Genomic DNA, 10,982 nt, shown 5'->3' with positions numbered 1-10,982 from the left:
TGATCGTGAGAGCTTGTAATGGGCTAAGTTGGGACACCCCTGCAGGGTATAAACTTTCGAGAGCCGTGCCCACGGTTATGTGGCAGATGGGAATTTGTTAATATCCGGTTGTAGAGAACTTGACACTTGACTTAATTAAAATCCATCAACCGCGTGTGTAGCTGGGATGGTCTCTTTTCGGCGGAGTCCGGGAAGTGAAAACAGTCTTGGGTTATGTTTGAACGTAAGTAGTTTCAAGATCACTTCTTGATCACTTCTAGCTTTTCGACCGTTGCGTAGCTTCTCTTCTCGCTCTTATTTGCGTATGTTAGCCACCATATTTGCTTAGTGCTTGCTGCAGCTCCACCTCATTACCTTACCCTACCCATAAGCTTAAATAGTCTTGATCTCGCGGGAGTGAGATTGCTGAGTCCTCGTGACTCACAGATACTTCCAAACAGTTGCAGGTGATGATACCGAACTCAAGTGGGAGTCGCGAGGACCGCGGTCGTTACTTGTTTTGTTTCCTGATGATCAGTAGTGGAGCCCAGTTGGGACGATCGAGGATCTAGCATTTGGGGTTGTCTTCTTTTATTTTGGTTCCATAGTCAGACCTTGATTGTACTCTGGATGATGTATATTTACTTGTTATTTGTGTGAAGTGACGATTGTAAGCCAACTCTTTACCCTTTCTTATTCAGTACATGGGATTGTGTGAAGATTACCCCTCTTGCGAACTAAACCACTATGCGGTTATGCCTCTAAGTCTTGCCTCAACACGTGGGAGATATAGCCGCATCGTGGGTGTTACAAGTTGGTAATCAGAGCCATCCCCGACTTAGGAGCCCCCTGCTTGATCGAATCACTGACGTTGTTAAGTCAAAAACAAAATGTTTTGAGTCTTAGGATTATATATATCGGAGAGTAGGATTCTTTTTACTGCTCGGTCCCTTTGTCGCTCTGGTGAGGCCTCCTGACGTAGAAGTTTTGACTTTCCTCTCCTCAAATTTCACTAAAACAATTTAGGATCACGCGGGTATCTTGGAATCGTTCTGATATTCTTGTGACGAGAACATTGTTCTTGGTGCCTCCTGACATTTAGGGGTTGTGGCAGTGCCCCGGGGAGTTGAGCTCCGAGGTGTTGTCGTCACAATTTTATCATTGCAGTTCTGGAATACCTGAGTTTCGCCGACATCGAAAATCTCTTTTATGCAGTTGTTGGTGAGATAACCTCGACGCTACCCTGTACTGGGGCAGGAGTTCGGGAGTATTTCCATAACTCGTATAAAAAAATGCTTTTTGAAGGTTGAGGCACAATGATTTCCAAAGGGTTTCTTCGTTATGTGTTGAAGGGTGAATACAGCTAGATGTAGGACTTGTTAGTTAGGGTGAGATATTATGCTTCCCCTGTATCCCCAGCACCTGATTGCATAACCAGAAAGTTTCAGGAGTTTATACGTGGGAATTCAAGTATCATGTAGGATATCCTTCCAACAGACACATGATACGATGTGGGGTGCTGATACGTCTCCGTCGTATCTATAATTTTTGATTGTTCCATGCCAATATTATTCAACTTTCATATACTTTTTGGCAACTTTTTATATTATTTTTGACTAACATATTGATCCAGTGCCCAGTGCCAGTTCCTGTCTGTTGCATGTTTTTGGTTTCGCAGAATATCCATATCAAACGGAGTCCAAACGGGATAAAAACGGACGGAGCTTATTTTTGGAAAATATGGAAAATTCGGAAGGAAAATCAACGCGAACCAGTGCCCGAGGTGGTCACGAGGCAGGGGCGCGCGCCCCCCTGGGCACGCCCCTACCCTCGTGAGCCCACCGTAAGGCGGTTGACACTCTTCTTTTGCCGCAAGAAAGCTAATATTCGGAAAAAAATCACGGCGAAGGTTTCAGGCCAATCGGAGTTACGGATCTCCATATATACACGAAACGGTGAAACAGAGCCAGGAGAACGCAGAAACAGAGAGAGACAGAGAGATAGATCCAATCTCGGAGGGGCTCTCGCCCCTCCCACGCCATGGGAGCCAAGGACCAGAGGGGAAACCCTTCTCCCATCTAGGGAGGAGGTCAAGGAAGAAGAAGAAGAAGGGGGCCTCTCCCCCTTGCTTCCGGTGGCGCCGGAGCGCTGCCGGGGCCATCATCATCACCGCCATCTTCACCAACAACTTCACCGCCATCATCACCAACTCTTCCCCCTCTATGCAGCGGTGTAACCTCTCTCTTACCCGCTGTAATCTCTACTTAAACATGGTGCTCAACGCTATATATTATTTCCCAATGATGTATGGCTATCCTATGATGTTTGAGTAGATCTGTTTTGTCCTAATGGCTATTTGATGATCGTGATTGGTTTGAGTTGTATGTTTTATTATTGGTGCTGTCCTATGGTGCTCTCCGTGTCGCGCAAGCGTGAGGGATTCCCGCTGTAGGGTTTGCAATATGCTTATGATTTGCTTATGGTGGGTGGCGTGAGTGACAGAAGCACAGACCCGAGTAAGTAGGTTGTTTGCGTATGGGATAAAGGGGACTTGATACTTTAATGCTATGGTTGGGTTTTACCTTAATGAATCTTTAGTAGTTGCGGATGCTTGCTAGAGTTCCAATCATAAGTGCATATGATCCAAGTAGAGAAAGTATGTTAGCTTATGCCTCTCCCTCAAATAAAATTGCAATAATGATTACCGGTCTAGTTATCGATTGCCTAGGGACAAATAACTTTCTTGTTGACAAAAGCTCTCTACTAAAACTAATTTAGTTGTGTCTTTATCTAAACAGCCCCTAGCTTTTATTTACGTGCTCTTTACTTTCTTGCAAGCTTACCCAAAAACACCTACAAAGTACTTCTAGTTTCATACTTGTTCTAGGTAAAGCGAACGTCAAGCGTGCGTAGAGTTGTATCGGTGGTCGATAGAACTTGAGGGAATATTTGTTTACCTTTAGCTCCTCGTTGGGTTCGACACTCTTACTTATCGAAAACTGTTGCGATCCCCTATACTTGTGGGTTATCAAGACCTTTTTCTGGCGCCGTTGCCGGGGAGCAATAGCGTGGGGTGAATATTCTCGTGTGTGCTTGTTTGCTTTATCACTAAGTAATTTTTATTTGCTGTTCTTAGTTGTTTTCTATCTTTAGTTATGGGTAGGAAACGCAAAATACCAAAAAAATTAGTTGTACCTACTGAACCAATGGTTGAAGAACCAAATCAAAATCTATCACACTGCTGAAGCTTATTACTTGGATCATCTTCGATCCCTATGTGCTCGTGCTGAAACCCCAACTAGCTTAGTTGAGGGCAAATCTTTAGATGAGCATGCTTGTTATGTGCGACACCGATATATCTCAAAAAGGGAAACTTTTACAGCATCAAATTAATACTATGCAATGCTATGCTTGGAATTTATGCTATTATTATGATTTTACTTGTTGTTCTGAAAACCCTAAGAAACACCTTCCCTACCAATGTGAGTTTAGTGATAATGGAATCGTATCTTCGTATGCTAAAGGTGCTTATAGTTACTATGATGTTCAACAAATTGAAGAATTTGTTGCTTTTAAGGGTGCTTTGAAATTGCTTCTTTGATTGAAAAGTATGATGCTACTCTTTACAAATCTGAAAATTTTGCCATACTTGAATATTGTTATGAGAATTATGCTTCTAATGCCTATGTTAAACAATATATTGAGGAGTACTCCGCTGCCCAAAGAAGAACTAATATTTTGCAGGAGTCTATGGAAGAAGAAATTGATGAAACTGTGAGCTCATTGGATGAAAAAGATGATGAGGAGAGCGAAGAACAAAAGGAGGAAGAGCGGATTAGCTACCTGTCCACCTTCTAATGAGAGTAACTCTTCAACTCATACATTGTTTAATTTCCCTTCGTGCTTACCGAAGGATGATTGCTATGATGACTATTATGATCCCGTTGATTCTTTTGAAATATCCCTTTTTGATGATGCTTGCTATGCTTGTGGCCAAGATGCCAATATGAATTATGCTTATGGAGATGAACTTGCTATAGTTCCTTATGTTAAACATGAAATTGTTGCTATTGCACCCACGCATGATAGTCCTATTATCTTTTTGAATTCTCCCGATTACACTATATCGGAGAAGTTTGCACTTATTAAGGATTATATTGATGGGTTGCCTTTTACCGTTGCACATGATGATTTTGATGAATATAATATGCATGTGCTTGCTGCTCCTACTTGCAATTATTATGAGAGAGGAACTATATCTCCACCTCTCTATGTTTCCAATATGATAAAATTGCAAGAAACTGTTTATACTATGCATTGGCCTTTACTTGTGTGCATGAATTGTTCTTTTATGACATGCCGATGCATAGGAAGAGAGTTAGACTTCGTCATTACATGATATATGTTACCTTGTGCTCACCACTAAATTACAAATCATTGTTAATTAAAATTGGCTTTGATATACCTTGGGATCCGGGTGGATTCATTACTTGAGCACTATATGCCTAGCTTAATGGCTTTAAAGAAAGCGCTGCCAGGGAGACAACCCGGAAGTTTTAGAGAGTCATTTATTTCTGTTGAGTGCTTTCATATAGTTTAAAAACAACAAAAATAAAGAGGGGAACCCAAAACTTTTTCAAAAAGGAAAGTGAAAGTGAGAAAGACAAGCATTGTTGAAGTGGGAGAGCTCCTTGAACTTTGTTCATGCTCACGGCAACTTTGTGAATCTTGATTACAGAAACTTTTCAACAAAAATAATTATCCCCTTGTACAATTCCATTGTATTATAAAAATAATGTGCCAAGGTTTGCCTTTAGGATGTTTACATTTGCTTGATGGTTTGTACGGTGCAGGACAGAAACTTTGGCTGTAGTGCGCGATTTTACATTTTTAGTTGGAACGTCAAATGGTTCTGATTCTTTTTGCACTGTCTTTCTGTACAAATTTTTTATTTTTCCTAATTTTGGCAGAATTTTTCAAGTATCAGAAGTATGGTGAATGTTCAGATTGCTACAGACTGTTCTGTTTTAGACAGATTCTGTTTTTGATGCATAGTTTGCTTGTTTTGATGAAACTATCAATTTATATTAGTGGATTAAGCCATGAAAAATTATATTACAGTAGACACAATGCAAAAACAAAATATGAATTGGTTTGCAACAGTACTTAGAGTAGTGATTTGCTTTATTATACTAACGGATCTTACCGAGTTTTCTGTTGAAGTTTTGTGTGGATGAAGTGTTCGATGATCGAGAAGGTCTCGATGTGAGAAGAAGGAAGAGAGGCAAGAGCTCAAGCTTGGGGATGCCCGAGGCACCCCAAGTAAATATTCAAGGAGACTCAAGCGTCTAAGCTTGGGGATGCTGGGGAGGCATCCCCTCTTTCTTCAACAGTATCGGTATGTTTTCGGATTCGTTTCGTTCATGCGATATGTGCAAGTCTTGGAGCGTCTTTTGCATTTAGGTTTACTTTTTTTATGCACCATGCTGGTATGAGATAGTCCTTGGTTGATTTATAGAATGCTCTTTGCACTTCACTTATATCTTTTGAGTATGGCTTTATAGAATGCTTCATGTGCTTCACTTATATCATTTGAAGTTTGGATTGCCTGTTTCTCTTCACTTAGACAACCGCCATTTGTAGAATGCTCTTTTGCTTCACTTATATTTGTTAGAGCATGGGCATATCTTTTGTAGAAAGAATTAAACTCTCTTGCTTCACTTATATCTATTTAGAGAGATGACAGGAATTGGTCATTCACATGGTTAGTCATAAAATCCTACATAAAACTTGTAGATCACTGAATATGATATGTTTGATTCCTTGCAATAGTTTTGCGATATAAAGATGGTGATATTAGAGTCATGCTAGTGAGTAGTTGTGGATTGTAGAAATACTTGTGTTGAGTTTGTGATTCCCGTAGCATGCACGTATGGTGAACCGTTATGTAACGAAGTCGGAGCATGAGGTGTTTATTGATTGTCTTCCTTATGAGTGGCGGTCGGGGACGAGCGATGGTCTTTTCCTACCAATCTATCCCCCTAGGAGCATGCGCGTAGTACTTTGTTTCGATGACTAATAGATTTTTGCAATAAGTATGTGAGTTCTTTATGACTAATGTTGAGTCCATGGATTATACGCACTCTCACCCTTCCACCATTGCTAGCCTCTCTAGTATGCAACTTTCGCCGGTACCATAAACCCACATAGTCGGTGTCAAAACCGGCGGATCTCGGGTAGGGGGTCCCGAACTGTGCGTCTAGGCCGGATGGTAACAGGAGGCAAGGGACACGAAGTTTTACCCAGGTTCGGGCCCTCTTGATGGAGGTAAAACCCTACGTCCTGCTTGATTAATATTGATGATATGGTGTTACAAGAGTAGATCTACCACGAGATCAGAGAGGCTAAACCCTAGAAGCTAGGCCTATGGTATGATTTGTATGTGATTGTTGTCCTACGGACTAAAACCCTTCCGGTTTATATAGACACCGGAGAGGGTTAGGGTTACACACGGTTACAAAGGAGGAGATATCCATATACGTATTGCCTAGCTTGCCTTCCACGCCAAGTAGAGTCCCATCAGGACACGAGACGAAGTCTTCAATTATCTTCATAGTCCCATCCGGCGAATCTTGTATCTTCATAGTCTAACAGTCCGGCCAATGGAGATAGTCCGGCTGTCCGGAGACCCCCTAATCCAGGACTCCCTCAGTAGCCCCTGAACCAGGCTTCAATGACGATGAGTCGGCGCGCAGTTGTCTTCGGCATTGCAAGGCGGGTTCCTTCTCCGAATACATTACAGAAGAAGTTGAATACGAGGATAGTGTCCGACCCTGCAAAAAAATTCCACATTCCACCGCAGAGAGAATAACATTGCAGATTTAATCCGCTAGCTTGTTTTGGCAACATGACGTCATGTCATGGCCCGGTGACTATTCGAACCGTTTCTTTTAACGAGCCCCGCACATAACGCGAGGCAGTTTTTCGACACGTCTTGTCAAAGCAGAGATCGTGTCCCCTTATTACGGGATTCTCATCAATACGGGCGTGGGTAACCCAACCGCGCCATCAATTGCGGCGCTTGGGGGATAAGCGAGTTTTACTAGGCAAGTGGGGACGTTTAATTTTGTCCGCCCATATAAAGGGATAAGGATTCACCTTTCTATCCACGCCTTCTTCCTCCTCTGCTCATCCGCTCCCGCACACTCGAGCTCTAGCGCCCAAGTCCTCACTTCCATCTCAACCTTCTCCAACCATGTCCAGAGCGGGAGGCAAGTGGATGGTCTCCTCCGTCACGGAGGGAGACGTCAAGAAACTGAGGAGAGCCAGATACCTGCCTGAGACATCGCGATATCTAGGCTCCCAGATGAGGGACAGCTCATCCCCACCCCCGAGCCCCATGAGAGGGTGGTATTCCTCACCCATTTCCTCCGCGGACTGGGATTCCCTCTCCATCCCTTCGTCCAGGGGCTCATGTTTTATTACGTCCTGGATTTCCACGATCTGGCCCCGAACTTCATCCTCAACATCTCGGCGTTTATCGTCGTGTGCGAGGCCTTTCCCCGCATCAAGCCCCACTTCGGCTATGGCTGAAGACCTTCAACGTCAAGCCGAAGGTAGTGAGCGGCCGCCAGGCGGAGTGCGGAGGCGCCATGGTGGGCAAGATGCCCAACATCACATGGCTCGAGGGCACCTTCGTGGACACCATAAAGGGGTGGCAATCGGGGTGGTTCTATATCACCGAGCCGCGCGACCCCGCATGGGTAGCGGCCCCCGAGTTCCGATCTGGCATCCCCATGCGGCTCACCTCCTGGAAAGAGAAGGGTCTGTCCTGGGGTAATTCAAAAGAGCTGACCGGACTCCAGTCATGTATTCAGAACATGGTGGACAAGAAGCTCAAGCTTGTCAACATAGTCCAGGTTATGCTCGTCCGCCGGATACTCCCGTGCCAACAACGGGAGTTTACCTTGTGGGAGTTCAATCCGCGCAGCACCGAACTCTGAACAGGCTCTTCGACACGACTCATGAAGATGCCTGGAGGGTGTTGTTCAAGGACGCCGCGGTCCCTCCCCCCATTACTGAGGATCGCGGATTCAGCGTGAAGCGCCAAGCCAATGCGGTAAGTGTTGGAAATATGCCCTAGACAGGCAATAATAAATTAGTTATTATTATATTTCCTTGTTCATGATAATCGTTTATTATCCATGCTAGAATTGTATTGATAGGAAACTCAGATACATGTGTGGATACATAGACAACACCATGTCCCTAGTAAGCCTCTAGTTGACTAGCTCGTTGATCAATAGATGGTTACGGTTTCCTGACCATGGACATTGGATGTCGTTGATAACAGGATCACATCATTAGGAGAATGATGTGATGGACAAGACCCAATCCTAAGCCTAGCACAAGATCATGTAGTTCGTATGCTAAAACTTTTCTAATGTCAAGTATCGTTTCCTTATACCATGAGATTGTGCAACTCCCGGATACCGTAGGAGTGCTTTGGGTGTGCCAAACGTCACAATGTAACTGGGTGACTATAAAGGTACACTACAGGTATCTCCGAAAGTGTCTGTTGGGTTGGCACAAATCGAGACTGGGATTTGTCACTCCGTGTAAACGGAGAGGTATCTCTGGGCCCACTCGGTAGGACATCATCATAATGTGCACAATGTGACCAAGGAGTTGATCACGGGATGATGTGTTACGGAACGAGTAAAGAGACTTGCCGGTAACGAGATTGAACAAGGTATCGGGATACCGACGATCGAATCTCGGCAAGTATCGTACCGATAGACAAAGGGAATTGTATACGGGATTGATTAAGTCCTTGACATCGTGGTTCATCCGATGAGATCATCGTGGGAACATGTGGGAGCCAACATGGGTATCCAGATCCCGCTGTTGGTTATTGACCGGAGAGTCATCTCGGTCATGTCTGCATGTCTCCCGAACCCGTAGGGTCTACACACTTAAGGTTCGGTGACGCTAGGGTTATAGGATATTAGTATGCGGTAACCCGAAAGTTGTTCGGAGTCCCGGATGAGATCCCGGACGTCACGAGGAGTTCCGGAATGGTCCGGAGGTAAAGAATTATATATAGGAAGTGCTATTTCGGCCATCGGGACAAGTTTTGGGGTCACCGGTATTGTACCGGGACCACCGGAAGGGTCCCGGGGGTCCACCGGGTGGGGCCACCTGCCCCGGGGGGCCACATGGGCTGTAGGGGGTGCGCCTTGGCCTATATGGGCCAAGGGCACCAGCCCCAAGAGGCCCATGCGCCAAGAGAAGAGGAGGGGAGAGTCCTAAAGGGGGAAGGCACCTCCGAGGTGCCTTGGGGAGGATGGACTCCTCCCCCCTTGGCCGCACCCTTCCTTGGAGGAAGGGGCAAGGCTGCGCCCTCCCCCTCTCCCTTGGCCCTATATATAGTGGGGGGAAGGGAGGGCAACCATACCCTAAGCCCTGGCGCCTCCCTCTCCCTCCCATGACACATCTCCTCCTCCCGCAGCGCTTGGCGAAGCCCTGTTGGAATCCCGCTACTTCCACCACCACGCCCGTCGTGCTTGTTGGATCTCCATCAACCTCTCCTCCCCCTTGCTGGATCAAGAAGGAGGAGACGTCGCTGCTCCGTACGTGTGTTGAACGCGGAGGTGCCGTCCGTTCGGCGCTAGGATCATCGGTGATTTGGATCACGACGAGTACGACTCCATCAACCCCGTTCTCTTGAATGCTTCCGCTTAGCGATCTTCAAGGGTATTAAGATGCACTCCCTCTCTCTCGTTGCTAGTATCTCCTAGATTGATCTTGGTGACACGTAGGAAATTTTTGAATTATTGCTACGTTCCCCAACAGTGGCATCATGAGCTAGGTCTATGCGTAGTTTCTATGCACGAGTAGAACACAAAGTAGTTGTGGGCGTTGATTTGTTCAATATGCTTACCGTTACTAGTCCAATCTTGATTCGGCGGCATCGTGGGATGAAGCGGCCCGGACCGACCTTACACGTACTCTTACGTGAGACTGGTTCCACCGACTGACATGCACTAGTTGCATAAAGGTGGCTAGCGGGTGTCTGTCTCTCCCACTTTAGTCGGATCGGATTCGATGAAAAGGGTCCTTATGAAGGGTAAATAGCAATTGGCATATCACGTTGTGGTTTTTGCGTAGGTAAGAAACGTTCTTGCTAGAAACCCATAGCAGCCACGTAAAACATGCAAACAACAATTAGAGGACGTCTAACTTGTTTTTGCAGGGTATGCTATGTGATGTGATATGGCCAAAAGGATGTGATGAATGATATATGTGATGTATGAGATTGATCATGTTCTTGTAATAGGAATCACGACTTGCATGTCGATGAGTATGACAACCGGCAGGAGCCATAGGAGTTGTCTTAATTTATTTATGACCTGCGTGTCAACATAAACGTCATGTAATTACTTTACTTTATTGCTAACCGTTAGCTATAGTAGTAGAAGTAATAGTTGGACGAGCAACTTCATGAACACGATGATAGGAGATCATGATGATGGAGATCATGGTGTCATGCCGGTGACAAGATGATCATGGAGCCCCAAGATGGAGATCAAAGGAGCTATATGATATTGGCCATATCATGTCACTATTATTTGATTGCATGTGATGTTTATCATGTTTATGCATCTTGTTTACTTAGAACGACGGTAGTAAATAAGATGATCCCTCATTAAAATTTCAAGAAAGTGTTCCCCCTAACTGTGCACCGTTGCGACAAGTTCGTTGTTTCGAAGCACCACGTGATGATCGGGTGTGATAGATTCTAACGTTCACATACAACGGGTGTAAGACAGATTTACACACGCGAAACACTTAGGTTGACTTGACGAGCCTAGCATGTGTACAGACATGGCCTCGGAACACAGAAGACCGAAAGGTCGAGCATGAGTCGTATGGAGATACGATCAACATGAAGATGTTCACCGATGTTGACTAGTCCGTCTCACGTGATGATCGGACACGGC

This window comes from Triticum urartu, chromosome 7, assembly GCF_003073215.2.
Source record: "Triticum urartu cultivar G1812 chromosome 7, Tu2.1, whole genome shotgun sequence".
Classification (NCBI taxonomy): Eukaryota; Viridiplantae; Streptophyta; class Magnoliopsida; order Poales; family Poaceae; genus Triticum; species Triticum urartu.
Note: the sequence above shows the minus strand (reverse complement) of the source record.